The following is a 26,091-nucleotide window of genomic DNA, read 5'->3' as shown; positions in this document are numbered from 1 at the left end:
TGCCTCAGGCATTACACCAAGCACTGAGATACCAGGGTGGGCAAGACACAGGCATGCCCACAAGTAGCTCACAGCTTGGCAGGCATCTACACAAATTACAGCAATGAAGCATTACAGGTGCATGACAGACATCTGTGAAGTCATTACAGTAGGAGCCCAAAAAGCCATTACAGGGGGTTCTACCTGTGATAGGTCATAAAAGGCTTTACAGAATAAGAGATAGAAAACAATCACGTGGCCAAAAATGCATGACATTTCAAAGTCACATTCGAGCATCACCACATTTCTAAACATTCCGTCATTAAGTGACTAATCTCTCTAAATAACAAAAGAATTTGTTATTTCTGACAGTAATGATAGTCAAACTTAGGAACTATGGTATTGGCTTGATCAATATGTGTGAAATGCTTCTAATTGAGGTTTGTGGTTTGTACATTCTTCTCCAGAACAATACACAATTACCATCAAACTTTTCTAATTCTCAGCTGGCTGATCCACACAGTAAAGCAACAGTTACAACCCATTCTGCAAAAATCTTCTGGCCCAGTATCTACTAAAGTTGCACATCCTAGAGTTATGATTTCACTATTGAAAATATATCTGGTAAAATCTGAATAAGCTCTGTAGTTTAGTTAAATAGTTTTGTACTAATGTTAAATGTCTTTGTTTGGAAAACTGTACTATGATTACACAGATGTTAAAATTGGGAAACTTGGATGAGGGAATATACAGGAAAGCTCTGTATCAGTTTTGCAACTTTTCAGATAATTTAAAATTAGTTCAAAATAAGAAGTAAACAAATATTTGTGCACATGTATGGGTATATTTACATTTTTTATTAGATCAATGCTACAAAAAGTGTGTTCCACAAGCTCTTTATTAGTATCAGACAAACTAAATATGGAAACTGAAAGCAAGCATTTAGAAGCTTTTATAACAATTTAACATTTCCACAGTATTTAAGCATATGATTATTTTCCTAGAAATGTACATTTATCACATTTTTTTAAAGTATCAATCTGTATTAGTCACAGTTCTCCAGAGAAACAGAACCAACAGGGTGTGTGTGTGTCTGTGTGTCTGTGTATCTGTGTGTTTGTTGATATACACAGAATTCCTTCTTGCTCAGGGGAGTTTCAGTCTTTTTTCTATTAATATCTTCAACTGATTGGATAAGGCCCACCCACATTATAGCAGCAATCTGCTTTACTCAGAGTCTACTGATTTAGTTGTTAATCTCATCCAGAAAGACATCTTCACAGAAACATTCAGAATACTGTTTGGCCAAGTATCTGGGAACCATGGCCCAGCTAAGTTAACACATAAAATTAACCGTCACATAGTCCATGACAGATTGGAAATGTTTTAAAATGCCCTTCACTGGACATAATTTGAGAAGCATTATACAAGATAACTTTTAATAGTCTACCAAATAGTTCCATTAATAAAAAACGTTCAGACTAAGAATGCTCATTTTATATGAGAACAGGGGAAATACTGTGAGCAGTGCCCTGGATGGTCTGGGGAAAAAAGGACAGAATCACTTTTCTGTTCTCACCATTGAGCCTAAGCCATTAAAATCCACCTTTGTCCATTGATACAGTTTCTACTGCTCTAATCCTGAGGTTACTAAACTTCCTCAATTCACAGCATTTTAATGTCTCAGTAATTTTTTCACAGAGCCCCTAGGCCAAAAAAAATAATCTAACAGAAATCTCATTTATCAAGTGGGTAGGTCCCAACAACTTACTTTGTTTGAAAAAAAAATAATAATAATATACATAAATTAAAAGAAAAAAATACTTTCATTTTACATTTAATCACAGTTATTTATAGAAGGATGTATATGCCAGCTGGGCACTGAACATCTTCTCAATTCTTGGTACCTGTCTAGATCCCACCACTCAGTCACCTTTTTCCACACCGACTGTTCACTTAATACTTGCATTTTACAACAGTTGCTGAAACCCCACCTTCTCAGAGATAAAACATCTTGGAAAGGAATGTAGCACAATCTAATGTCGAACCTGTGAATTATTTTGGCCTAGTAGTTCACTTGGTGTCCAAAAGATATCTGGTATCACCATGTTCCCTCGACCCTTAACATACACCACAGAGCCTCTGTGAGTTAGCTGTGGTGTCCTCAGCATCTAGCACACTCTTATTCCTTTTTTTTTAAATCGAATTATAGTTAATTTACAAAGTTGTGTTAATTTCTGGTGTGCAGCATAGTGATTCATTTATATATATATATATATATTTATATATTTATTTTATATTTAATAGTGTATAATCCTTTTCATATTCTTTGTCCTTATAGGCCATTACAAGGTATTGAATATAGTGCAATACAGTAGGACCTTATTTTTTTTTATTTTATATATAGTAGTTGGTATGGGAAAAAAATTCTCTTTTTCCATTTTGATTCTGTTCTCCTACTTTCAAAATCTAAGCATCCACTTTAAGTGTCTAGCAATTACCTCTGTTGAACTGCAGTGAAGCAGACATGACATTTATTGTCATGTTATAACTCTGGCCTTTCACGGCTAGCACTCAAGAAGCTGCGTATGCCCTCCTTTGTTCTTTGTCTCTGGTGGAGGCCGTAGAGGACTAGGAGGCCCTCAATGGCCAGGCGTCCTAACTATGTGCCTCAGAGAGCATGGCAAAATCTTTTGGTCTGTTATATATTTAACTACAAATACAGTTTTTCACCAAAGCTCATAAGTAGATACAGAAAACAGATGGGCGATTCCTGGTGGAAGTGGATAGGTGGGGGGTGGGGGGAGATAAAATGGGTGAAGGGGGTCAAAAGGTACAAATTTCCAGTTATAAAACAAATGTCATGGGTATGTAACGTACAGCATGGTAACCACAGTTAATAATACTGTATTGTATATTTGAAAGTTGCTGAGAGAGTAGATCTTAAAAGTTTTCATCACAAGAAAAAAATTTTTTCTAACTATGTATGGTGATGGATCATTTTGCAATATATACAAATATCAAATAACTATACTGTATACCTGAAACAAATATAATGTTATATGTTAATTGTACCTCAATTTTTGAAAAAAGTACAGTTTTAAACTCCTCATGTTACCTTTTAACAGACAAGACAATTCAATCAAGGCTGTAAACAGTACAAAAATAGGTAGAATGTGGTACCTTTTTCCTAATGTTTAACCATTCTCAGTCACATTTTAATCTAACCCTGATTTTTCTATTCCATTACATTTATTTCGCTCACCCTAAATTCCTGTCATTAGAGTCCCTTGTATCGTGTAAGGGGCTCTAACAGCACTACTCTGGGGCTTAAGCATAGCTTGAAATCCAAAGGCTTTGCTTTTTTCATCTGGGTCAATACCTTCTCCTCGTCATGATGATTGTCTTCATCATCAAAACATGAACTATTTATCCTGTTTGGCTGGTGTCAACAGCTGGAGAGATGGCCTCCCTCTGTCTCCTGTTTCTAGCTTTTTCCTGGCTCATTTTCCATAGGGGAGAAAGAGAACACTCCTCCATCTCTTCTATCCCCTGCAGGATTGTCTCTTCCTGGCAACAACAGAAAAGACTTCCTCTCTCTGTCTGTCTCTGTCTCTCTCCCTCCCTCCCCCTCCCTTTTTATGAAGACCCCCTAGTTTCTTTTATCAATTGTTTATTATCACTTTCATACAGCTGATACAGCCTACCTCTGACATTAAGCTCCTACTGGCTTGTAATGGAAACTACATTCATCTCCAAGGAAAAATCCAAGCTTATCAGAACACACGTTTTAAAACCTCTTTCATAATAAAAAGCACACCATGTCAGATAGTGGCATAGAGCCACTAGGACCCCAGGATGCCAGAACACAGGAGAGCAGTGCCCTTCCCGTCCGCTCCCAATACCCACAGCCTGTTGAACTCACCCCCTCTCTCTTGCTGGAGATTTTCTATAAACCAGATGTTAACAAATATATTGGATTCTTTATGCTTTAATCTGTTTGAAAGTTTGAAAGTGCTGAAAGAGTTAGTTAGGTCTGTTATTCATTCAACTATACCTACTTTTTGATGACCTGGGGAGGGGATCAGCAGGATAGCCCTTTGGAGCAAGGCATCCCAGAAACCACCTCACTGTGTTTAAAATCCAACTGGCACACAGCCTTCAGTGGGAAGGCTGATGGGTGGTGTTCAGTAAAAATTAAAAGCCTAGGAAAAGTACAGGCCCCGGGCCAGAACAAAGCAACTGAATGATGGTTCCATCTGGGAGTAGAGGTGGGAGTTTTTTCTTGCCCTGCTCCTGGGGATATTAGTGAAGTCACAACTGCTTCGCAACAGCGACTAATTCCTCATCAGAGGGCCTCCTGCTTCTGCTGAGCTGATTTCATGCGTGGTAAATGAAGCGTTTCTCAAAGAGAGAACTGATAGAGGAGGAAACAGGAAAAGTGTAATTGAATCCCCAAACATTACCCGCACTGTAAAACAGGAGGAAATTTTCGGAAGCAATGAGAGAGGCCAGCCCAACCCCAGGTCTCCCTTAGACACGCTTTCTTCCTTCCTGACTCATCGGGCTTCTTTAGGAAAGCCTGGTGAGAAGGGATTAGGAAGCAGGCAAGGAAGCCAGGCTTTTCTGGCAACACAGGCATTTTGATTTTAGATTCTGCACGTCTTCAAGAACAGACTCGGTGTGCTAGTGTCCTAGGCTGGAGGCCAGCCACAGTTCAGCTGCAGATGAAGCACGTCAGATGGTCAGTGCTGTCAGCCAGAGACCCAAGGACTTTCCTGGGGCTGCACCCTCCAGAAGTTTGAAGATATTGGGACAGGTCTGCCTTCTTGAAATGTGCAAATGTCACCAGCCGGGAGTGGCAGATGCCATGAGGCGGCTGAAAACAGATCTCCATCTGTTAATGGGTTAGGCTTCCTGGGACACAGATTAGAATAGTTTGAAACAAAGTGACGGAAGCACCGGCTGGGCTTTTCACATGTTATGGTTTCTGGGTCATTTCCTGCCTTTGGAATTTACTTCCTTTCCAGGTTCAACAGAACCCAATGAATACAAGAAAGAGGTTGGGATTTTTCTTTGCCTAGAGCCCAGTGGAGGGGGAGCTCTGCATCTGTGAACTGGTACCTCTGAGGTGGTTGACTCTTCCCCTGTACTCGCATCTGCTCACACTGAGCCAGTGTGGAGGAAGCTACAAGAATGGAACAATAAATTAGGGAAGGGAGCCATCTCCAGTTAAGTCAGATGAGTCCTCTTGTCCTTAGTCATCAAAAAGGAAAAGACTAGATTGGGATGGGTGCAAATGATGCTTTATGGAGAGGAGCTCTTTACTGCCAGGACTCTGTTCAGGGGTGCAGCCCCTTTGGGAAGGAGGCTGAAACCAGCTCCACTTGGCCCCTCCCCTGACCTCCACTTAGGTACTGAGGACAGTGACATTTGCTACACAACCATGACCGGTTTTGTTTTATTTTACTAATATTCATTTCCCACATTGTCCCTCAAAAGATTTAAGGTAGCAACGACTGTCTTCCTGACAGCATTTTTATGCAATTTTGGGCACTTTGAAGCTGATGTGAATCCTTATTGCAAAATTTTTCTGCAGCCCCCTGGAGTTCTGCAGTGCAGGGATGCCCCAGAACCCTCTAACTTGGAGGGCTGCAAGAGCTGGTCAAAACTTAAGGCGCGCCCCCAACAACAACAAAAGATGGTTCTGTAGGTCTCTAGGACATTAACCTCCTTCTAGGTCTCTAGCTTTCTGAATAAAGTCATTATTCCTTGCCCCAACAGGGGGAAAAAAAAACTTCATGCAAACGCTTCTGCCACTGTTGTTTTTCTTAAGTCTGAAAAGGTTTGTCTCTCTGGAGAGTGATCCACAGTCACAAGTTCCTTCTGAAAAGCCAGCTCATGCAGTCCTGGTTATCAGGAGGAAGCTCGTGGGGCCTGTTCACATGTCCAGAGCCCATCTCTCTCTAGACCAAGAGATCAGAGTTCACAGTTTCAGAGAAAGGGGTCATTTTTTGCCCCCACCCTCAGCCTAAACACAGCTAAACTGGCAGCAAATGCTCTGTCAGAGCACAGGAAGTGGCAGGTCGTGACATAGGCTTTATTCTGGTGGCCCCCTCCACCTCCCCCATCCCCAGAAACAAGAACCAAGACTCCCTCTCCTCCCCTACTGCCTTGACAAGAGGCCAGGCTATTACTGTGGCTCAGGAGTGAATCAGACTGACCTTTCTGCATCACAGTATCTCATCATCAGGTGGCCACAGAAATGGTCTCCTGTGACCTTCACAGCGATATTTCCCGACATTAGGAAGTTCCAGGGAAGTAAGTAAATACCTAGGGACACAGTTGGCTCCATAAATAAGCAGGGTCAGAAACACCTGTAAGTATGATTCCAAACAATAAGACGTCTACCCAATCTTCCCCCACAGAAGAGCACTTTGGCAGATGAAGGCATTATGTTTCCACGTAAAAGTGTAACCTGGAACTGGTTTACTTTTCTAAGCCATTGCTTTTAAAGTTTAGAGTCTGATTGCACAGGTCTGGCAGGAGGCCAGGGACCTGCATTTTTATCCAGTTTACCTGCTGATGCTTCAGAAAATCGTAGTCTATGGCTGATACTTCAGAAAATCGTGCTGAAAGAATTGTGAATCATTGTCCTGTTAACATGCACTAACTGTTTACACAGGAGAGCACTGCACCTGGATTCCAGGCCAGGCTTTGGCGCTCTGTGTGGCCATAGGCAAAACAATCTAATTCTCCAAGACTGAAGGCCTTGGGACCAGATGGTGACCTCTAAAAATTTCGTTGAAGGCTGGTTTCTAAATTATAGCCCCAAAGCTTGCAAGGCATAAGGTTTGGCCCAAAGGGTCAAAGTGGGCAGGGCTTCTCCAGCATGCCCTGAATACTAACCGATCTTCTGCAGCACAGAAAACTTCAGAGGCCAAGGAGAACCCTCTTGCCCCAGGGCTGCAGTCCTGGTATAGTATCCCACATCTTGGAGTACAGGAACTGAAGGAATAGATACATATCCTTGCTTTGTCCTCAGCTATTTTCAAATAGGAAAACGGGAAAGGAAAAAGATAAGATTTGTTCAATGCTTTATTATCTATTACCTTTCAAATTGTCAAATGATCCTAGTATCATTAGTCCCATTTTGAAGATGAGAGAATTGAGGATTAAAGATGTTGGATCACTTTCCTAAATTCCCAAGGTCACATGGCTACTGAATGCTTGACCTGAAATTTGAACTCATGTCTATCAAGGTCCAAGTTCCATGTTCTTGTCACAAAACCATTCATAACTAAAAGATATGCTGTAGCTATTCTGAGGGCCTAGACATTTTGAGACCCTCAAAGTACCTTCATCTCTCCCTGACCTCCATCTACAAGTGTGACCCACTCTATTTCAGAATCTCACCTCATCTTTGACCTTTATTCCATTCTTGGCCTGAACCAACCCCACAGCCTTGCGCATTTCTTATTACCATAAATTCTTTACCCGCCAGGGTGAAATATCACCACCTCTCCTGGGCCCAGGAGGACTTTTCTGGTCCATAATTCCTCATTACTAACTTTAAGACCAGTGGGTCCTAGAGATCCCAGGATATCCTCAGAGGTTTCGGTGGATTGAGAATCCTCAAAGCTTAAGAGGCATTAGTGCACTTACTGACTTGAGACTCCTCCCCTCACCCTCTATCCCCACACTCCCTACCCACCCCCACCCCCACCCCCAGATCTCTTCTCAAATCAGGACAGAGATGCAGGAAACCTAGACCAGCCAGTGCCCTTCCATTAGGAGGAGATGCCCCCTCAAACCTCAAGTTCTTAGTAACAATGGTTATTCTGGGATGCCATGCACCCCCTAGTGGGAGTAACGGAGAGAAAAGACAGCATTTTTATGCTGTTTTCAGTAATCCATCCACCCACAGCTTCCTGCGCCTCAGCTGCCTTTGACTTCCAGCCCTCTCGCTGTCTTGGCATGATTCATTCTTCCCATGATTGGGCCTTTTGCCCCATAAAGCCCTCCCTGTCTTTACAGACATAATGAACTAAAATTAAGCAGAAGGCAACTCAGGCAGAACAGCAGGAAAAGCCTCCTATGGTGAGAGCTCTTAAAGCCCTGAAATCCCTTATAAGGCAGACCAAGACCTAACTGCGCTGGGAAACCAGCAGAGAATATCTTGGAAAGATATTTTTGGAAGGGAGGAGGATGAGGGAAAGGCTACTTGCCTGATTTCAAAATATGTGTTAATGTACACATCTGACCCTCTCAGCCTAACTCAAGATTTTTTTTGAAGTTTTCCTTAATTTCTAAATACTTCTGAGATTTTTAAGTTATAGTTTTGTTAATGTGTACTATTTTAATTCTATGGTGGTTAAAAAAAAAAAAAAGACAATGTTAATGCCCTGTGCTATGTCTTACCTCTTCTAAGGCCAAGGGAACCGTCAACATTTACCCACTTTGGAAAAAACACATGAAGCCCTGTCCTAGCAGAGGGATAGCCCATCTAAGGACTGCGCACTACAGAACACTGGGGTACATACTCAATATCTGTCACAGTCACTTACTCTTTAAAGACCACGGCCATAGCCGCCCATGACAGGTGATGAGCTCTATTACGTTGTAATCAATAAACCATTTTCTGAGTACCTACAATACACAAGCCACCTGATCTTATGCATTTTAAAGATCTGCCCATATCTAGTTTAGTCCTTTGTCCAAAGAAGGGTTTTAATAAAAGAGAAAGAGACCTAAAGTATTTACATGCCCTAAGAATTCTTCTGGACATATTCACACTCCATGTTTTAGTGAAATATCTGATCATTTGCTCACTGGGTGGGGGTCAGCCGTCTCATCCTGCAGCCCAATGCCTGTCCCTAGGGTATACTATAATTACATAGCATCTCGGCTCCATGTGACTTTGGTTGCTATGGTCTTACTTATTCCTAGCTTTGAGTCATGAACTCATTAGTGCCCATTCAAGTCGGCCTTCTCTGATAAGTTCCCTAAACTTTGGTCGTAATGCTAGCAATTCCAGTGCAGAATTTGCTATGGCTCCTGCCTCATCTTGAACCAAGTCCCATAGACAATCTAATCTCACATCTAATCTTACAACGTTGATTCCTTCCATCATTTCTTTCAGAACCATTTGATAATGTTCATTTCTCTGACAACCAAGAACTTTGGAAGAATCTCTCCCCTCAGGCACTTCCATTTTTGTGTCCAGACTGGCAGCCTTCCGAACTCAGCAGAGGCCTCACAGAAGGTGGGTGAAGGGTTAGCAGATACATTGCACAGCAGTTCAGTGGACACCTAGGAGATGGAGAAAGGTCAAGGATGCTCCATGGTCAGCCTCTTGGGCCCAACAGAAGAAGTTGAGACTCCTTCCTGCATAACTTGGATTTAATTTGAACTTAGGGCATTTTTTAGTCTGGAGACCTCTTACTTTCACCCTGAATGGAACGCTTAAAGGGTGAAGTAAGGTTCTCAGCTGGCAGGAAGGACACACTGATCTCTGGCCTGAAGCCTTTGCTATCCCTGAAAGACACCAAAATGGTGGTGAGTTCGCTGAGCCACCTGGAGCACTTCTGTCATTATAAATTGTTCATCATGTAAGCTGGCCTTGACTCTGGAAGAAAGGGTGCTGATGTGTGTATGTGCTCAGAGGAGAAAAGATTTTGGAGAGAGAATGAGAATTAAAAGGAATAAACCCAACTAATGGCTGCTCTGGGTTGGCTGGGAAAGAAATAAGTGAGGGTGCACCAGAACTCAACCATGCCACCTGGGGCGTCTGGGGACAAAGACAGCTCCTCCCAGGCAGAGCACTGTGCTGGGACTCCTTTAAACCTGCAAGTAGAAGTGTTTCTTTCCTGAAAATCAATGTTGAGTAGATTAGACACCAACACCAAAGAAAAGGTTATGAAAAATTATTTTTCATGCAGGGTAAGAAGCATTAATTTGGGCTATCTGTAGTGAACTGGGTTCCTAACACTGGTTGCTTTCCAAGAAGCAAAAGATGAGCAACCAGTGATGGGAAATTCAGGTGTGCATCTTGTCAAAGGCAAGGAGAGAGTGGTTCAGCTGGCCCAGAGCTGCATCAAACAGAAATCAATGGTTATGGGGCTAGTGAGGTGCCCAGAGAGGACAAGACCCCTGGATGAGGCCTTGAGAGAACCAACATTGAGCTCCCAAGGCAGTGCTTGTGGGCAGTGGGAAAGGTCTAAGCTACCTGCCCGTGTCTACCACCAGTTAGATAGATATGCATTCTCTGCTAATATCCCCAAGGGAAGGGAATTACGTGCCAGCTGGAAATTTCCCAGGAAAGACAGCTATGCAGCTCCTGGATGGCATCCCAGGAAACCAGGTGAGGGCTTGAACTCTGGCCAGAGAAGCAGGGTGTGTGACACATGAGGGAGCTGGGTGGGAATTATTACAACACTCAGGCCAAGGAGAACGGGGTGTGGTGCGTCCAATGAAGGGTGGGTGTGAGCATTCCAGAGCCTAGATAATGTTTACGGAAGAAGCTTTAGTAAATATAGACTGTAGTCACTCTGGCTGTCCTAAAACCTTTTCTCCAGCTGACTTTCTGGGCCTTTTAAAGCTATAACACAAGGACATTCCCAATGAAGTTGAAGCTAGGGGACAGCCACAGACAGGATGAGATGGCCAGATCTGCAGCCCGGAGCCCAGGAGACAAGGCAAGCCGCTTTGACTTGAAGAAGTAGATAGCTCTGTTTTGGAATCATAGTAACAAGTTAAAACAAGGATGCCATGCCTTCATCAACTTCATTTTCCATCCAGCACTTCTGGGAAGGCTGTAAACCACTCTACTTTGTCCTTTCGAGCCTTTTTTTCCCACTTGCCCTGTTTTCCACTTATTTCCTGGGGTGTGCTGAGCAAGTCTGTACCACCTCCCAACTCCGTGTTTAGTTACTGTCATGGCAGCTGACAATCGGCCGTAGTGGGAGTATTTATAATATGGAAATGGGCCAGTGCTACAAATCAGAGCTTTATATTTGTTTCTGGAGAGCCGGCTGGTAAACATTTACCAGTACACCATGTCTGTAACTAAGAGTTCTCACTTGAGCAAGAGGGCAGTGAACTGAGGAGTAGCAAGGTAAGGAGGTGGGGGAGGAAAGGATGGTGAAGCCCAGAGTGTCCAGAGGGAAGTGGTAGATCTCTAAGACTGGCTCTGCCTTCCTCACAAACACACACCTTGCCCCTAACACAAGCCTTGGCTCCAATGTGTATCAGTTGTTCAAGAAGAACCTGCTGTGTGTCCTTTATGATTGTATTATCGCATTATACTGATTCTTATTTTGTGGTTAGCTGCTTTATTCCTTTGATAACTATGTAAATTTAAAAAGCTAAAGCTCTAATCTGTTCTTAGAAACAATGATCAGTACATATATGTAAATTTTAAGTGCAATATATTGTATATATGTATTTATATGCAATATAATGTATATGTGCAGTCAAACTATAATAATTCTATCTAATAAAACTGAAAAAGGAAAAAAAATCACACACACACACACAAAAAGAACCTGCTGTGTGTCTGCAACACATGTAGACACTGTTTTCTGTTGATTACTGTGGGGAGTTGGGGTTGTGGGGTACTTTGACTTCCCAGTGAATATTTTTTGAGGTTTATGGTACAGGGTGTTGTTTTCCCTATTATGGATTTAAAGCGTTTTCACACAGATTCAATCCCACTTTTCCTCTTCCAACCACCCCTACTCCCCGCATAGAACAGCATGTGCTCTCCTTCCCCTGTATGTGCGTCCCGTTGACTTTGGATGCAACATCTTGTCTCTTGTAAAAATATCCCTGAGCCAGATAATTATTACTCCCTCTAGAGTGTTTTACTATACATGCAAATCACCTAGGGAACCTTGTTAAGAAGCAGATTTGCAGTCAGTAGGTCCGGCTGGGGCCTGAGGGTCCTCATTTCTAACCAGCTCCCAGGTAGTACGGATGCTGCTGTTTAGCAGGTCATTGTCAGCAGAAGAGCCCCAGGCCGAACGTGTTCATCAGTGCTGCCTCCAACGACCATCTCTCCCTTCTACCTCTTCTACTTTAGTCCCACCTAATCTCTAGAAGAGGCAGCCCCTCACTGGAGATCAGACCAGGAGCTGGATCATAATCCAGCAACCAAATCCATGTCAGGTGCTTTAGATCTTCTTCTGAGAATCTGAACTAGAATTTAGTTCAAGCTAGAGTTTGAATCGTCCTGCCTAAGTTTCCCCCAAAGCAGAGCTTGAGTCAGAAGTCTGCACAAAGCAATTGATTTGGGAATCCCAGAGAACAAGAGTACAGGCTATGCTGAGTGACAGGAAAGGAAGAAAAACCAGTACTAGCATGTGTTTGTGTTGAATTGATCCTGGCAAAGGACGACAGGTGCTCATTCCTGTGGGACCTGCTAACAGGCCTTCTGCTGTGCATCTCAGTACTACTTCAAGCATTTATCCAGCCTTTCCTTTATGAAATTACTGATTAAATGCTTGACAACCCTTTATTTTCCAATTTCCAAATAATGACTTGGTTCCCTAGCATAGTCACCAATAAATTTTATTGAATATGATCATGAACTCATGGATTTAAATATGTTTAATGCACTTCAATCCACTGCAGTCATTATTCTAATTGGTGCTCAAATTATCCCATCTTTGGTCAATGGAAACTTATGTTCGCTCTTGAGTTCTTCTGCTACAATCTCAGTAGACTTCTGTGATTTCCCTCCTTTCTGGGGTGATAAGATATCAACAGAACTTTCTCTAATGATGGTTATGTTCTGTATTTGCTCTCTGTGATACTGCAGCCACTAGCTACATGTAGCTATTAACTACTTCCAATGTAGCTAATACAATTGAGGAATGAAATTTTAAACTTTGTTTAATTTTTATTAATCTTATTTTAAATAGCCACATGTGGCCAATTGCTACCGTATCAGCCAACACAATTCTATTTTGGCACAAATGAAGAAACTTAGGTACAAAGAAGCAATAGGATTTGCCTATGTTATAATTCAGTCCTTATCATTAGACTAGTGCAGGGGACAACTGCCTCTATATAATCTGGGAAACCTTTGTGAAATATTGATGTCTGAGCTTCACCCTCAGATATTCTGATTCACTGTGTATGAGGTGCACTCAGGAATCTGCTGTTTTGTTGTCGTTATTTTAATATTATCATGTGATTCTGATGAGCAGCTGGGTTACGGAACCACTGTATTCAATTGCTGGAATGTAATATTTATGTTACAGCTGTGGTGCATTGAAGATCATGCCAATGAATCAACTGTGTATCCTTAACTCCTTGTGGTCAGTTTCAGAACTTCTCAGAGGATCATAGCTCCCCGCCAGTTATGTAATCAAGAGCTACATGTTGAGGGGGAGGGTACAGCTCAAGTGGTAAGAGCACTTGTTCAGCATGCACAAGGTCCTAAGTTCAATTCCCAATACCTCCTCTAAACATAAATAAATCTAATTACCCCCCCAAAAAATAAATAAATAATTTAAAAAATAAATTAATTTAAAAAATTCTTTAAATGCATGTTTTAAAAAAAAAAGAGCTACATGTGCTTGCAGAGGCTTGCTCCTCTCTGGTTTCAATACAAGCCCTCTGGCCTTAGTCTGTTTTGCCTGCTATAACACAAATGCCATGGACTGAGTAGCTCATAAACAATAGAAATGCATTTCTCACAGTTCAAGATCAAGATGCAGGCTGATTCAGTGTTGGCTGAGAGTCTGCTTCTTAAACAGCCATCTTTTCCCTGAGGCTTCTTGTAAACAAAGGAACTAATCTCATTCAAGAGGGTTCTGCCCTCATGACCTAATCACCTCTCAAGAAACCCACCTTCTATTATCATCACCTTGCAGGGGGTAAGATTTCAACATATGAATCTGGAGGGCAGAAACATTGGCTTTACTCTTTTCCAGCAGTGGGCAAACTATGGCCTAATAAGTCAAATACAACCTGCCGCCTGTTTGTTTTTTTTAATAAACTTTTTTTGGGACCCCAGCTACATCCATTTACATATTGCCTATGGCTGCTTTAAAGCAACAACACCAGAGTTGACTAGTAAAGTCTTATGTTTATTATTTGGTCCTTTAAAGAAAAAGTTTGCCAGTTCTTGCCCTCTTCTATTCACAGACAGTATCCCAACCCCGTGCAAGAATCTCAGGGTTATGATCACCAAGAGGACCAGGTAAGGGTGAAATGAATCACTGCCAGCTCTTTGCATTAGAAAAACAACTCCAGAGTCCTGTTAGTCAAGGAGGCATCAATTTAACCTTTTAAGAGCAGTGCTTTAGATATTATTCTTCTCTGAACTGGACTCTTCTGCACAGTCCACCATTTGGCCAACATCCATTCAACAAGCAAAATATTAATAAACTTCCTTTGTGCCAAATTGTTAAACTTGAAAACAGAAAACGATTTCTAAAGGAAACTTCCTTTTATTAAAGGATTATGTCAAAGAGCACTCTAAAAATAAATTGGCCTTTCAAACAAGAGTAAATATAGACAGAATTTATCACTTTCATTTTCTCCACACACGTCTTTCTTTGACAGGTTAATAACCACCTAATGAGGACAGGCATTAGATGAATATTTATGGCGGCCCTGGTTGATGAACATGATCCATGAACTATGCATTGAGCACTGGATTTCAGACCAGAGTCATGAGATCCTGTTAGTCGTCGTAGTTGAATATGCGTTGAATGACCACTTTACGCTGGGCCCCCACCCACAGAGAGCTTTCAGTTTCTTTCCCGAAATACTTTTTCAGGGCAGTGAGACAAAGTTATTTGAGAAACCCAGCTCTGACCAAATAACACAGGTGCTTTTATCATGTTCAGAGGGCAGACTTCAACGGCCTTCTGAAAACAGCCCAAAACCCAAAAGCACCAATGAATAGGGAGGGAGTGTTTGGTAATTAGTGGGGTTTTTTTTTGTAATGAAAACAACATCGTATTTTAGAAATTGTAAAGAAAAATGCCCTTTATCCCTGTACCCTAGTACATTTGTTTTTGTTTTTTGTGTGTACATTTTTGTGTGCTCCCATTTAGACTTCATCCAAATGTATACACATGTTCACACGTGGTTGACTCTCAATGAGAGTTTATCCCAATAAGAACAATCTTTTAGATGTGTATAAAGGTTTATCCCCAAGACATTCATCACGGAGGTATCAACAGCGTCCTGTGTTAGAGCTGCAAGTGGCTCTCAAAACTTGCTATGCATTGGGACCTCTTGGGAAGGCTTTTTTTTTTTTTAAATACTCATGTTCTGAGCCCACCTGCCTAACATCCTGATCTAACTAGCCCAAGGTGGGATCAAGGATTGGGTATTATCTTAAAGCTCCCCGAGGTAATTTTATTTTATTTTATTTTTTAACATTTTTTATTGATTTATAATCATTTTACAATGTTGTGTCAAATTCCAGTGTTCAGCACAATTTTTCAGTCATTCATCGACATATACACACTCATTGTCACATTTTTTTCTCTGTGAGTTATCATAACATTTTGTGTATATTTCCCTGTGCTATACAGTGTAATCTTGTTTATCTATTCTACAATTTTGAAATCCCAGTCTATCCCTTCCCACCCTCCACCCCCCTGGTAACCACAAGTCTGTATTCTCTGTCTGTGAGTCTATTTCTGTCCTGTATTTACGCTTTGTTTTTGTTTGTTTGTTTGCTTGTTTTTGTTTTTTAGATTCCACATATGAGCGATCTCATATGGTATTTTTATTTGTCTTTCTGGCTTACTTCACTTAGAATGACATTCTCCAGGAGCATCCATGTTGCTGCAAATGGCATTATGTTGTCAGTTTTTATGGCTGAGTAGTATTCCATTGTATAAATATACCACCTCTTCTTTATCCAGTCACCTGTTGATGGACATTTAGGCTGTTTCCATGTTTTGGCTATTGTAAATAGTGCTTCTATGAACATTGGGGTGCAGGTGTCATCCTGAAGTAGATTTCCTTCTGGAAACAAGCCCAGGAGTGGGATTCCTGGGTCATATGGTAAGTCTATTCCTAGTCTTTTGAGGAATCTCCACACTGTTTTCCATAGTGGCTGCACCAAACTGCATTCCCACCAGCAGTGTAGGAGGGTTCCCCTTTCTCCACAGCCTCTCCAGCATTTGTCATTTGTAGATTTTTGAATGATGGCCATTCTGACTGGTGTGAGGTGATACCTCATTGTAGTTTTGATTTGCATTTCTCTGATAATTAGTGATATTGAGCATTTTTTCATGTGCTTTTTGATCATTTGTGTGTCTTCCTTGGAGAATTGCTTGTTTAGGTCTTCTGCCCATTTTTGGATTGGGTTGTTTATTTTTTTCTTATTGAGTCGTATGAGCTGCTTATATATTCTGGAGATCAAGCCTTTGTCGGTTTCACTTGCAAAAATTTTCTCCCATTCCATAGGTTTTCTTCTTGTTTTACTTCTGGTTTCCTTTGCTGTGCAGAAGCTTGTAAGTTTCATTAGGTCCCACTTGTTTATTCTTGCTTTTATTTCTTCTAGGAGAAAATTTTTGAAATGTATGTCAGATAATGTTTTGCCTATGTTTTCCTCTAGGAGGTTTATTGTATCTTGTCTTATGTTTAAGTCTTTAATCCATTTTGAGTTGATTTTTGTATATGGTGTAAGGGAGTGTTCTAGCTTCATTGTTTTACATGCTGCTGTCCAGTTTTCCCAACACCATTTGCTGAAGAGACTGTCTTTATTCCATTGTATATTCTTGCCTCCTTTGTCGAAGATGAGTTGACCAAAAGTTTGCGGGTTCATTTCTGGGCTCTCTATTCTGTTCCACTGGTCTATATGTCTGTTTTGGTACCAATACCATGCTGTCTTGATGACTGTAGCTCTATAGTATTGTCTGAAGTCTGGGAGAGTTATTCCTCCAGCCTCTTTCTTTCTCTTCAGTAATGCTTTGGCAATTCTAGGTCTTTGATGGTTCCATATAAATTTTATTATGATTTGTTCTAGTTCTGTGAAATATGTCCTGGGTAATTGGATAGGGATTGCATTAAATCTGTAGATTGCCTTGGGCAGTGTGACCATTTCAACAATATTGATTCTTCCAATCCAAGAGCATGGAATATCTTTCCATTTTTTAAAGTCTTCTTTAATTTCCTTCATCAATGGTTTATAGTTTTCTGCGTATAATTCTTTCACCTCCTTGGTTAGATTTATTCCCAGATATTTTATTACTTTGGGTGCTATTTTAAAGGGGATTGTTTCTTTACTTTCTTCTTCTGTTGATTTATCGTTAGTGTAAAGAAATGCAACTGATTTTTGAACGTTAATTTTGTAACCTGCTACCTTGCTGAATTCTTCAATCAGCTCTAGTAGTTTTTGTGTGGACCTTTTAGGGTTTTCTATATATAGTAACATGTCATCAGCATATAATGACACTTTTACCTCTTCTTTTCCAATTTGGATCCCTTTTATTTCTTTCTCTTGCCTGACTGCTGTGGCTAGGACTTCTAGGACTGTGTTGAATAGGAGTGGTGATAGTGGGCATCCTTGTCTTGTCCCAGATTTTAGTGGGAAGCTTTTGAGTTTTTCACCGTTGAGTACTATGCTGGCTGTAGGTTTGTCATATATAGCTTTTATTATGTTGAGATATGTTCCCTCTATACCACTTTGGTGAGAGTTTTTATCATAAATGGGTGTTGAATTTTATCAAATGCTTTTTCTGCATCGATTGAGATGATCATGTGGTTTTTGTCCTTTCTCTTGTTGATGTGATGTATTACATTGATTGATTTGCATATGTTGAACCAGCCTTGTGTCCCTGGGATGAACCCCACTTGGTCATGATGTATAATCTTTTTTATGTGTTGTTGGATTCTATTTGCTAAAATTTTGGTGAGGATTTTGGCGTCTATGTTCATCAGTGATATTGGCCTATAATTCTCTTTTTTTGTAGTGTCTTTGCCTGGTTTTGGTATCAGGGTGATGGTGGCTACATAGAATGAGTTTGGGAGTATTCCCTCCTTTTCTATTGTTTGGAAGAGTTTGAGAAGGACTGGTATGAGTTCTTCTTTGTATGTTTGGTAGAATTCCCCGGTGAAGCCGTCCGGTCCTGGACTTTTATTTGTAGGGAGGTTTTTAATTGCTATTTCTATTTCCTTTCTAGTGATCGGATTGTTCAAGTGTTCAGATTCTTCTTGATTTAGCCTTGGTGGACAGTATGTTTCCAGAAACTTGTCCATCTCCTCTAGGTTATCCAGTTTGGTTCCATATAGTTTTTCATAATATTCTCGTATGATATTCTGTATTTCTATTTTGTTTGTTGTAATTTCACCATTTTCCTTTCTTATTTTGCTAATTTGTGCTCTCTCTTTTTTCTTCTTTGTGAGTTTGGCCAGAGGTTTGTCGATTTTATTTACTTTTTCAAAAAACCAGCTTTTGGTTTGGTTGATTTTTTTCTATGGTCTTGTTAATCTCTATTGTATTTAATTCCTCTCTGATCTTTATTATTTCCTTCCTTCTGCTGCTTTTTGGGGCTTTTTGTTCTTCTTTTTCTAATTCATTCTGGTGGTGGGTTAAATTGTTTATTTGAGATTGTTCTTTTTTGAGGAAGGCCTGTATCGCTATAAACTTCCCTCTTAGCACTGCCTTTGCTGTGTCCCATAGGTTTTGAGTGGTTGTGCTTTCTCCCTGAGGTAATTTTAAACTGCAGCCAGGTTCAGAGCTTTGGTCGAGCCCAGGGCCTCAATTTTACAGGTCAAATATCAAGGCCCGCGAGCGCTCTCCAAGCCTGCTGCCCTTTCCTTGGCCCGAAAGCTTCCTGGAGCCCTGGAAATCACAGCAAATAGCCAGTTAGAGACCTTCTATGTGAAGGTGCATACTCAGAGCTTTACTTGCATTAGGCAGGTGAGATGTATTCCAGGGTTCTGTGAAGAAGGAGTTAGCCCTTGCAAAGCATAGAATAAAATGTTCCTGAAATACTCAAGATTTATAAACACGGGGTCTGGTATCATCCCTCAGTTGGAGCTGTGCCTTTGACCTAGTTAGCACATATTGTCCAAATGTTTGGGATTGTGTTCTCTCAGTCATTCAGTCCTCAGTTTAATATTCAACAGAATGACCACCAATATTTAGAATTCTCCCGAGAGTGTAGGCTCCAAAACTGAAGATTTGACATGCTACCTCTTTTCTCTTTCCTGTGTGGTTGAAATTTAAAGTGCTTCCGTGTTGTCCCTCCCTTTGGGAATTTCCTCTGGAACTGGAGACTAATCATTATGCAAATATTAAAAACTTTGAAAGTTTGAGAAAAGAAGGGAATTTGTTTAAGCAATTCTGTCCCTGCAGTTTAAATGAGAGATGACAAACAGCTGTAGTGATTTGACCCGTAGTCAAATTCTACTATACAATCTGTGTGATTTCAAATTATATTTAATTCTTCTTTGAGATTTATGTGTACTTTTGCTAAAACTTCTGGGTTCCCATAAATCTCAAAGTATACGGACCATCACCCAGCGTGTTTGCACTTCCTCCCAGACTTAAAGGCTGTTCTGGGAAAAAACAGATGAAAACATTTCTCTCTCGGAATGTTAGTTTGACTGAGAGGTTATTTAGATTTTTAAAATAGCCTGCATGCCTGGGGTGATCTGAAAGGAAATGCTGCCTAATAAACAGGGCAAGTCGTGCTCACTGGGGCATAGCCTGAAGGGAAAACAAAGTCTTTACTCTCATCCTGAAGGTCAGAACTCCTTGGCTTCACTTGCCAGATTTTCTCCCTCTGTGTCCTCACAGGTTTCTAAACAATAGACTGCTAGTTAATAATTCTTTATCTTAAACTTCCCGTTTGAATCACTGTGTGGTTTTGCTCTCCTGGTCTGACCCACACTGATATCAGGCCCTTGCTCAGCACTGAGTTCCCCAAGAGCAAAGGAAGTGCTGCAGGGCTGGGACTGGGGCCGGTGGTTCACGGCCTGGCAGATCTGTTCAAGAGCAGACTAGGCACCTGCGGGTCCTTGAACGCCGGGCCCTGGGTCACTTGCTCGTCTCTCCCTGGTCCAGGCCCTCTGTGCTCTTTTCTTTCATTTCCTTCCCTCCCATCCCCCCCTAGAGTTTAGTCTAACATACCCTAGAGAATTCTAGTTAGTACTTGTTATGGGCTGAATATTTGTGTCCCCCAACAAATACATCTATTAAAGCTCTAACCTCCTATGTGATGGTATTTGGAGATGAGGTCTTTGGGAGGTAATTAGGTTTAGAAGAGGTCACGAAGGTGAGGCCCTCATTTGGGGATTAGTGCCCTTATAAGAAGAGGAAGTCAGAGAGATATGTTTCTCTCATACACATTCACCAAAGAAAGGCCAGGTGAGCACACCGAGAGCCCAGGAAGCGGGTCCTCACCAAGCCAGCTCTTGGACTTTCCAGTCTCCAGAACTGTGAGAAATAAAAATCTGTTGTTTTAGTCACCCAGCAATAGTATTTTGCTATGGCAGCCCCAGCTAAGGCAGTGCTCAACTAGTACTTAGTGAAAGGCTGAATTACCTTCTCTTTCAGAACCATTTCTCTAACACAGCCTAAGAAAACAGTTCAGCCTAGAAGCAGTACAGTGTGGTGTTCAAAAGTTAGACGTTAGAGGCTTATAAACCAAGGGTAAAACCTACCATGACCCTGATCCAGTTATTTTCTGTGCCTCAATTTCTTTGGCTATAAAGTAGACATCATAATAACACCTACTTCATGGAGCTGTGGAAAGGATTAAATAAGATTATGCATGTAAAGGACTTAGCTCAATGGCCTCATATATCAGTTTGTAGCATGGATAGTAAGCTAAAGTTACTCCCCATCAAATTAACCAAAAATCCCCCTACTCTGAGTCATAAAATGATGAAATTAAAACCCCAAATTCAGTATGTCAGTAATTAGTCTTTCAGAGGGGGTCTAAAGTCACAAAAGTTGAACATTGCCTCTTTCTATCCCAAGAGCCAAACAAAAGCCAAAGTAAACAAAGTTTAGGAAGGAATGTGAAAAACAGAGCAATGGCATCAATTGCCTCCCCCTTAGGAGAAGATTGGATTAGAGTGAATATTCAATCTGTTCTTTTTTTGCTTCCTTTTCAAAAAGTTGAAACCTTCTTCAGATTCAATTCAATGAGGATGTTTAATGCTTCTTCCATGTTCCAGGAATTATGCTAGTCAGTAAAGGTTCAAAATCAAGATACCCTTGCTCTCAAGTAGCTGAAGGTCTTGAGGTACAGAGATAAGCATGTAAACAAAGCCAAGGTTACTTTGAGTGATGGTTACTCTGGAAGAAAGTTCACAGGCTCTGCAGGAGAGAAAAGGCAGGGACCTAGCAAGGTCAGAAAATCCTCCCAGAGAAGGAAAAGGTAATATTTGTATTGCTATTGCCCTGCAGAAGTAGAAAGGGAAGCATGGAAGGCATAACTTGCATCTTTAACGTGAGGAGAGCAAGATGGTGTTTAGTCTGAAACTTGCTGTTAGAGTATTTGTTCCTTCTGAATGAATGATACTAACAATGATAGCTACCACTTACTAAGTGCTTAGTATAAACTAGGCATTTTGCATGCCTTAGTTCATCTCAGTCCTTCCCCAAACCCTGGAAGGTCAGAATCATTACCACAATTTTACAGACACAAGAACTGATGCTCTAAGATATGAGGTGAATTTCAGCCAGAGTAGTGGAGCAAAGACCACCTCCTTCCCCAGCTCCGCTCCTGACCTGCTGCTACTGCCCGTGTCCAAATCCTAGGGCCCTCTGCTTGTATACAAAATCACACAGGGTCCACAGAGCATTTCAAAACCTCAGCAAACCTGGCTGAAAGTACTTTATGAAACACTGGCTACTACAAAGGCCAGATTCAACCAGCTTGAATTCACAACTGAAAATATTTTAACGGGAAAATAGACGGGCTACCCAAACCCCATCGACTTATTATGTACCACATCTCTAAAACAGTTCTAGCAGGTTATTAATTGCAGCCATAAAGAATAACACACAAAAAAAAATGTTATTGGATTTTATACCATCCTTAGCCCAGTAAGTAAGCTCCCAGCACAGAGCCTAACAGTGTTCGGTCTCCTTCCCTTCCTCTGGTACACAGTGTAGGAAAGGCTATCCAAAGACAACAGGATAGAGAACAGCAGGCTTATCACCCACAGGCATGGTTCACAGTCCTCTCCAGACCCCTCCTGAGAGATGCTATCATCAGTTACGGTTCCACCACCCAGGAACTGACCTTGGCTCGGAGACTTCCACTCACTTGGCCAGGGACATTCCACAATCCCTTTAGTCAAGCCCTGTACTGATGTTGGAGATAAGCTCATTATGAGCACCCAAGGGATAGAATTGGAAACTATGGGACTAGGACAGGAAAAGTAAGCTGCCTAAAATGGGAGCCCCTGGAACAACTGTGTGAACAGCCCCAGGGAACGACTTTGAGATGCAGGTCAGAGGGAAGCAGGACATGAATACCATGACACGTCTGCGTGGATTCTGGTGCTCCAAAAGGAGAGTTTATGACATTTGAACACTCAATTCCTGATTCTGGAAAGAATAATAACATGCTGAAGAGATGACTACGTACACAGGACGTCCTCAATAAAAAAGAGCTGCCACTATTACTATCATTAACATTTTGCCCCTTATCGTTAAGACTAGTTAAGGATGTTATCGTTAAGACTGTGTATATAAGGGGCTGCTGAGGTGGGTGTTGTCATCGGTAGGCTTAAAATGGCCCTCCTGAAGACACCAGGTCCTAGTCGCTGGCACCTGTAACTCCTACCTTATTTGAAAAATCAGTCTTTGCAGATGAGATTAAGTTAAAGATCTTGAGATGAAGGAAGATTATTTTGGATTATCTGTGTGGGCCCTAAATGCAATTACAAGCGTCCTTATAAGAGAGAGGAAGTTTTCACACACAAAGGCAATGTGAAGATAGAGCAGAGAGAAATTTAGGGATGCTGGCCTTGAACTGGCCTTGAAGGTAGGAGTGATGAAGCCATTAACCGAGGAATGCTGGAAGCCACTGGAAGCTGGAAAACGCAAGGAACAGATTCTCTCCTGGAGCTTCTGGAGGGAGCACAAACCTGTCAACACCTTAAATTTGGCTTAGTGATACTGATTTTGGACTTCTGGCCTCCAGAACTGTGAGCTAATAAAGCTTGATTGTTTAAAGCCACCTGGTTTGTGGTACAACAGCTACAGAAAACTAACACAGGTATTAACTGGCTTTTCAGCCTAGCAAAACTCATCAGCAAACTGTTGTCAGCATGAGTCCTAGCTAATGGGTATTAACTGGATTATGCAGTTTCAAAGGTATAAACAATGGTGTGCTGATAAACCAGTACTCTGGAGAAAAAAAAAATCCTGATTTTTAGCAGATGCCAATTCCTGTAATGTAAATACTTCCACCATGGCCCAATTCCAAAGGTTTAACATCTGGCTTGCATAATTCTTTAGTTTTTAACAATCAGCTCTCACTAATGGGTAGGAGACAACTTCAGCACCTCCCTGTAGAGGTGCTCTAAACCACTAGCAAAATTGCTCTCAAACTGTACTGAATGTAATTTAATTTCACCTTGATAATCCTGAAGGGTACTTCATGGTATTGTAGTTTCTGAGAGTCAACATGGGGAATGTTAATTACTGTCACACTGTGGACGTGCCGAGTTGCTAATCAACAGCATTGTGGTGGATGGTTTAAACACTGAAGGGCTGAGGAGGAAAAGGCAGAACAGGATGTTCTATCAGTTGTCAGGTGTATGGTTTTATTCCTTAGGGAGCTCTGGAAGGAATCTAATAGAGGCTATCCCCTTCCCTGGGTAAATTTATCATGGTATAAATAGTAATAGCAGTGACAGAAATCATAATCATTTTCTTCCAATGGAATAAGGCTTTATAATTTTCAAAGTGAATTGGACTTTCACCTTGAGGAAAACAGAATAGAGGCTTTATCTTCAGAAACAAATGAAGTGTGTAAAACTCAGTCTCTCTCTTCAGCCCCATGCTACTGACTTCTGAATAGCATTCCAGTTGTACATATCTGGGGCTTGGGAAATTTTCCTAGTTCCTGGGGAGGAAATTAACTAAAACATATGACATGCCTGGCAAGAGTCACAATTTCACACAAAAACTTTCTTGCAATAACTTCGCATATTGCTTCCCCTGGTGGGATCACTGACTCTAGGGGAAGCTTGGGTCTAAAATGACAACTCTATTTAGTAAAAGTGAGAGCTGAATATTAAAACCAGCAGCCTTTATTTCTCAAGGAGAAGTCTCCATCTTAAAATCACTTTTTACAGATGATGTCATGACAGAGATAAGTTCTTCCAGATTTTTTTCTTCATGTTTTTACAGCACAAAAGCATTTAAAAACTTCTTGGGTGAAAAAAATATATATAAGCAAATATGGTTACTATTAATTCAACAGTGTTCCTTTAGATAAAGTATTGCAGAGTATTTACATGAAATTGGAGGTAAGGGGGTAGTGACTGGAGAAAAGGTTGACCGAGATTGGTAGTTACGTGATTTATTCCTGAATTAGACAGGTTATGGGAATCAATGCTTTCAAATTTCAAAGTGTGCTATATATGGCGTATATGTAACATATATGTAAATGTATATTATATGTATATATGTAAATATATTATATATTTATGGAAATACAAGCAAGACAGTTATTAGCCGTCTTTGCTAGTAGAAGACAATAAAACCATTTCAACATTAAAGGATGCAGTTACCACTTGTGTTTCCATGTGGATGTGGTGAATGCCCTTCAAGTTCCCACATGCACAGGGTCCAGGATCTGAACCACAGGCTGTCTGATGCTGGACTTCATGATGTACTACTACTTAGTAAAAAGATTTTCAGAACACATTTGTTGATCATCACAGTGATGAGATGGTATTAAAATATTTTACGAACACTTACCGCAGACAACACGTTCATTTCCGATAGGAAGGGAAGGGTCAGAGCTAGGAGGATGAAGGATTAGATTTATGAAGCTTCAGTCCCTTCACTGAAGAGTGGTGGGAGTCAATTCAAGCTCTCTGACTGTCCCATAGGCTTTGTGGTACAAAAATGGATAATTTGCTGTGAGTTTAAAGTAACAAAACCAATAACCAGTCTTAATTTTGCTACTGAATTGACTAATTATTTGCTTGTGAAATTATGTATACTTTGCAGAGAATTTTAAGAAAATCTTTGCAATGTACATATTCATGAGCCCCAAAAGTTAAGTTAAAAGTTACTTCTATTATAAGGCTATGAAAACACAAATGTCTGTAACAATTTTAACTAGCACTTTCTCATAAGTAAATGTGTTCAAAAAACCCTAAAAAGATTTGAATATCAGATATTAAATATAATAAGACAGGAGGAAGAAGAAAGAGTGTATCAGGAAATAAAAATTCACAGATAATCCAGTAATGCAACATCTTAAATTAGAACATATAATCTCAACTCTTACTCCAAGAATTCCATAGCATGTTACTACTCTTGGATAAAATCAGTAACAAAAAAATGAGATGGTCAAAAGATAACAGCAAAAAGCAATCAGGAGAAACAATGATTCTGTAATATCCCCAAGCCCAAGGAACAATCCCTGAAGAAAGGAGGAACATTGGTTTTGGATTAAGGTACAGACCAATGTTTGAATCCTGGTTGTCCACTTACAAACTGTTTAATAACCTTGCACCATTCACCTAATACCTCTGAACCTTAATTTCCTCATTTCTTAAATAAGATAATTACACCTATTTTATAAGGATTTTTGAGAAGATACACAATACAAGCTCAATAATTCTAATCATCACCCAACAGATAGGAAAGTCTGCCGTGTGGTTTTCTTTGAGGCTGTGAGTGAGTGGATATGAATTTCTCTAGCTGATTTGTGCCAGGGGATGTAACTGTTCCAAGAGGCAGTAAGGGTTGGAGGTGTGTGAAGGCTTCCCCCGCTCCCATACTTCATTTGTACACTTCCGTCACCAACAGAGGAGTCACCCGGCTGTGGTTAAGCCTTCACTGAGATGGTTTGCACCAGTCACATTCCCATCTGGATGGAGGAAGTCCAGGAATTTTTTTTTTTTTTTTTTTTTTTTTTTGCCCTGACT

The 26,091-nt window shown here is 40.8% G+C and overlaps 1 long non-coding RNA gene across 8 annotated transcripts in view; it reads right to left on the bottom strand.

Annotated features, from left to right (window-relative positions):
- LOC141573328 (uncharacterized) overlaps positions 1-26,091 on the bottom strand; it is a 176,577-nt gene that overhangs the window by 106,596 nt on the left and 43,890 nt on the right. The window contains exon 3 of one of the 8 annotated variants that reach the window (XR_012511886.1): positions 24,911-25,045. The exons of the other annotated variants lie outside the window; for them this stretch is intronic. This is a non-coding gene — a long non-coding RNA (uncharacterized LOC141573328). The remainder of the gene's footprint in view (positions 1-24,910; positions 25,046-26,091) is intronic. 8 annotated transcript variants of the gene reach the window in all.

The sequence above is a fragment of the Camelus bactrianus genome, chromosome 15 (genome assembly GCF_048773025.1).
Source record: "Camelus bactrianus isolate YW-2024 breed Bactrian camel chromosome 15, ASM4877302v1, whole genome shotgun sequence".
In the NCBI taxonomy this organism is placed as follows: Eukaryota; Metazoa; Chordata; class Mammalia; order Artiodactyla; family Camelidae; genus Camelus; species Camelus bactrianus.
Note: the sequence above shows the minus strand (reverse complement) of the source record. Positions and strands in the feature narration are given on the sequence as shown.